The 5,404-nt window shown below is 34.2% G+C and overlaps 1 pseudogene; it reads right to left on the reverse strand.

The window, feature by feature from the left end:
* Positions 1-4,782: 4,782 nt before the first annotated feature.
* On the reverse strand, positions 4,783-4,874 carry LOC111725046 (annotated as a pseudogene).
* Between the last annotated feature and the right edge of the window lie 530 nt (positions 4,875-5,404).

A 5,404-nucleotide genomic window follows, 5' to 3' on the forward strand; every position in this document is an offset into this window, starting at 1 on the left:
AATGTATTCTTTAAGTAAGATCAAAACCATTAATTTGTACCATAAAAGTAACAATATCAATTTGCAGTCAACTTCAGGGGTGCAAAAATAATACACACAAAAAATGTAACATGAAGACTATGAATTAGGAAGTATTTAAAATATTAGTTTATTAACAAAATAAAACAATTTTAAAGCAAATTATGTGTTACCTTTTCATCTCTGTGCATTAATAGAAGGCCTTTGTCAGTGATTCTAATAGTGTACAGGCATTGAATGTTCCAGGCCTTCACTTTTTATTGGCCTATAAATATTGATATGTATTTTCATGTATCCTTATATTATATTATCATTTATATCTCCTCTTAAAAGTATATTGTGATGATACACCATGATTTTATTAAACTGTACTCTTGTGAGATTTTTAGGGTGTTTTGGACAATGGTTATGTATGATGACCCCTAGAAAAATCTCAGACCATATTTCTTTGCTTGAATTATCTACTTTGAAAAAATTTTTGGGCATCAGATTACATACCTAAAGTTATAAGACTATGATTTTTGAAATATTTTACAATATTATTCTCCAAAGTGACAGCGTAAACAATAAAGTTTTACCTAATATCAGTGTTTGCGTTTTATTTTTATTATTTGTCACCTTTCCAAAGATATGTAATATGTGATGTTTAATAATTTTATTTTCTCTTGTTTGAATTATTTATGTTTGCCAGATAGTTTTCTTGCACATTTTCCCTTTAGGACCAAAAAACTGAATAAATCACAACACTTATTTAAAAATACATTCCTTAAGGTGAGGTGTAAGACAAAGGTGACAAAGCAACAACTTGGAAAGCAGGTTCGTTCTCTGAGGACACATTAAATGACATCCACTTGTTTAGCTGCACTTTCTGGGAGCTTGCACTTTGCTCATGAATCCTGAGGGACCAATGATAAGTAAATTATGGTTGCATTTAGGAGGTCTTAATTTCATATTAATGTGACAACTGACTCAACACTTCTGATGGAAACTTTTCTCAGGAAATAAAGTGTCACTAAATAAAGCATTTAGCTATTTAAATGGCAAGTAAAATGAAATGATACATTTTAAGGTGTTCTCATTTTTGTGTATAAAGGAACATCTTAGTTTATATACCAATTTTTCATTAAAATTAAAGCAAATAAACCAGTCCAAAGTACATACCTATGTTTCCTGATTGAGATAATTTTTTACATAGATTTAAAAAAAAACAGAACTATTTACCCAATAGAGGCAGCACCGCTTTTAATGAAAGAAGTGTGAATTTTCATATGATAACATTGCCGTGAGTGTCTATAATACAGATGAGCTTATATGTAAAAATACTTTTCAGATAAACTTTAAATGTTTAAACTTTACAAGTGTTTACATAGCTGCAAACATATATATATATTTATTTTAACAATTTGGGAAAAAAATCTCCACATTCTTGAAATGTATGTTTAGAATGTACACACTGTTCAAAAATAGAAATTTTTCGGGATGGAAATATGTTTCACTTTTGAATTCATTTTTGGAAAATAGGAATAGCTATTTCAATTAGGTCTGATATTCAAAAATCTCTAGATTGTCCACTCAATAATGTAAACAAAAAATGATTCTACAAAAGTGTGTTTGCAGTGTCAAATAAAAGTTGTTGAAAGTGTTATACATTTCTGTCTATATTTAGTCCTTTTATTGGATATTTTATTAGAAAAATGGCCCTTTTTCATCATTGTTGTTATGAATAATATCTCTATAGGTTAGTATATTAATATGCAAATAAGTTTTATGACTCAAAAAGATTTTCAAAGCCTCACCACTCTACAGAGAAACGCAGATGGTTTCTTGTCCACTGGAGGTCAGTGCCAAGAAGACTCCCCCAGGTTTACAGTTGATGGGGAAACCCTCGATGCTTTGCCTTGAATTGGGGATTGGAGGGCACACATCAAAACTTTAATCCATTTTTTTCTCTTGCTCTATAATACAAATCAAAATAATATATTTTCTAATGAGAATCTTAGTAACACAGGGGAGAAGATTAACCATATAAAAATGAATATGCTTACTTTTACCATTTTCTTATTTTCTTTTATTAACAGTTCTATGTATTAAAATAACATTACTTTTTATGCCACAATGTATTTGCTCATTCTCTTATTGAATACCTGGGTTGTCTTCAGCATTTAGTTTTTTTAATGATGCTGAGATAAACATCCCTGTACATACACTCTTCTGCACTTTTATCTATTCTTATGTATTTTTTGAAGCCTACTCCATTGTGTTTTGGGAATTCCAAGTAATCTTACGAAGACCCAATGAAAAATACATTAGGAATGTAAATAGGCAGCAGAAACCACCTTAACATAAAATAAATTCTAATGCAAATGCAAACTTTGAATTATCCATAAATTATACACACACGTATTTTATGTGCTTTCTGGTTTAAGTTCTTTTTTTTGCATATACATTTTTTCCCTGAATTTCTGTCCCATACTAGTAATATTGGCTTGTTTTTGCATTTTGAAAGTATATTCTTTCTCTTTTAAAAATGTTTTTATAGGCTCGGCACCTGTGGCTCAAGTGGCTAGGGCGCCAGCCCCATACACCTAAGGTGACGGGTTTGAATCCAGCCCGGGCCGCCAAACAACAATGACGGCTGCAACCAAAAAATAGCTGGGCGTTGTGGCGGGCGCCTGTGGTCCCAGCTGCTTGGGAGGTGGAGGCAGACTTGCTTGAACCCAGGAGTTGGAGGTTGCTGTGAGCTTTGATGCCACCGGCACTCTACCCAGGGGAACAGCTTGAGGCTCTGTCTCAAAAATAAAAAAATATATATATATTTTTATATATTGTCATTGTACATAACAGTTGCATACATTTGTAGGATACATGTGATTTTTTTTGATGTAGGCATACAGTGTGAGTTCATCAAATCGAGGCACTGAGGTATCAGTTATCACAGGCATTTATTATTTCTTTGTGTTAGGAACATTTGGGTTTCTTTCTTTTAGCTATTTTGAAGTATTTCCTAACGTAGTATTGATTATAGTCACTCTGTGGTGCTATCACACTTTGTTCACTTTAATCATCTAACTATATTTTAGCAGCCACTAATCATCTCCACATTATGTCCCCCGTCTGCTCCCTTCCCAGCCTGAGCCATCATTCTACTCTCTGACTCTAAGAATTGTTTTGTTTTAATATTTATATCCCACGTGTGAGTGAAAACATGCAAGATTTGTATTGTCTTCTGTACTTGTCTTCTTTCACTTAACATAATGTTCTCCACTTCCAACCACATTATTGCAAATGGCAAGATTTCATTTTTTGTGGCTGTATAATACATGTGCCCAATTTTTATCCGTTCTCATATTAACAGCCACTTATGTCAATTCTAAATCGTGGCTACTGTGAATAATGTTCTAATAAACACGGAGTGCAGATACTTTTTCCCTGGAGTCCTGAGTCCCCTTGATCTGGTTACATACCTGGCAAGGGAATTGCTGGGGCATTTGGCTGTTCCCCTTTAGGTATTGAGGACCCTCCATACTATTCTCCCTGGTGGCGCCACCAGTCCACGTTGCTGTAAATGTGCACAAGGTCTCTCCCTTTCCCACATTCTCACATCTTTTGTTATTGCCCAGCTTTCTGATACCAGCCATTTTGACTGTGGTAGTATAATTATAGTTTACATCTGCATTTCTCTAAATCTTAGTGATGTTGAGAATTTCTTACACCATTTATATGCCTTCTTTTGGGAAATGTCTACTCAGATCCTCACTCATTATTGATTGAATTATTTGATTTATTGCTATCATGTATTTTAGTTACTAATCCCTTGACATATGGGTAGTTATCAAATACTTTCTCCAATCCTGCGGGCTGTCCCTTTGCTTTGTTGACTTCTGCCTTTGCTGTGCAGAGGCTTTTTAGCTTGATGTGATCCCCTGTGTCCAATTTTCATTGAGTTGCGTGTGTTTTGGGAACATTACTCATTCAGACCAATGGCCTGAAGCATTTCCTACTGTTTCCTTTTCTCTTTTCTTTTTTTAGTAATCTCAACACAAAGGTCTTAGATTTAAGTCTTTAATGCATTCCTATCTGATTTTTGTGCATGGTCATATATAAGGGTATATTTTCATTTTTCAGGACATAGATTGTCTGTTTTCCTGGGACCTTTTGATGAAGGGAGGGTCCTTTCCCCACTTTATATTCTTGGCAACTTTTTGACAATACGTACATTACAGATGTGTGGATTCACATCCGGGGTCTCTATTGTGTTCCATTGGTCTATGTTTGATTTTATGCAGTACCATGCTGTTTTGGTTATGAGAATACTTTGGTATAACTTGCACTCAGGTAATGTGATTCCTCCAGTTTTCCCCACTTCCTCCCAGGATACTTTGGCTATTCTGGGTCTGTCATGATTCCATATAAAATATGTAAAGATTTATTCTTCTATTTCTGTATAGAATGTCATTGATGTTTTTTGGGGGATTGTATTGAATCTGTAGGTTGCTTTGAGTAGTGTAGACATTTTGAAATATTGATTCTTCCAGTCCATTGGAAATCTTCCATTTTTGTGCATCCTTTTGAATTTCTTTCCTTAATCCTTTATAGTTTTCATTGTAGCAATTTTATTTTCTTTTTGGTTAATTCTTTAAAACTTTATTCAAATTAATATGAGGGTATAACATTTAGGTTACATTGTTCTCACTTCTGGGATAAAGTTCCATTTGTAGAAGAGCCCCTCACTCAGGAGGCATGTTATGTACTCTCACAATGCGCAAGAATATGGAACACTTCAAAAGCTTCCATGTCATCCATGCTAATCTTCTCTGTATTGTCCCGACTTTAGTACATGTGCTGCTGAAGTGCACACCTTTTTGGTTAATTTTCTTCCTCATTATTTTATTCTTAGATATTGTAAATGGGGCTAATGTCTTGATTTCTTTTTCAGATTATTGTTCTTGGCATATAGAAATACTACTTTTTTGTATGTTAATTTTGTATCCTACAACTTTACAGAATTCACTTATCAGTTATATATATATATATATATATATATATTTATTTATTTTGTGGAGTCTTTAGATTTCTTTATGTATACAATCACATCACCTGCTAACAAGGATAATGTGACTTCATTGTTTGCCATTTAGATGCCCTTTGTTTCCTTCTCTTGTATGATTGCTTTAGCTAGAACTTCCAATGCTATGTTGCATAACAGTGGTGATAGTAGGCATCCCTCTCTCACTCCCGCTGTTAGAGGAGAGGCTTTCAGGGTCCCCCATTCAGTGCACTAAAAATGGTTCATCATATAAGGCTCTTGGCCCCCTCACCCTGTTCAGTGTACTAGCAATGGTCCATCATGTAAGGATCTCAGGGTCCCCAGTTCAGTGTACTAGCA

This window comes from Otolemur garnettii, unplaced genomic scaffold (assembly GCF_000181295.1).
Source record: "Otolemur garnettii isolate 467f Iridium unplaced genomic scaffold, OtoGar3 scaffold00030, whole genome shotgun sequence".
In the NCBI taxonomy this organism is placed as follows: domain Eukaryota; kingdom Metazoa; phylum Chordata; class Mammalia; order Primates; family Galagidae; genus Otolemur; species Otolemur garnettii.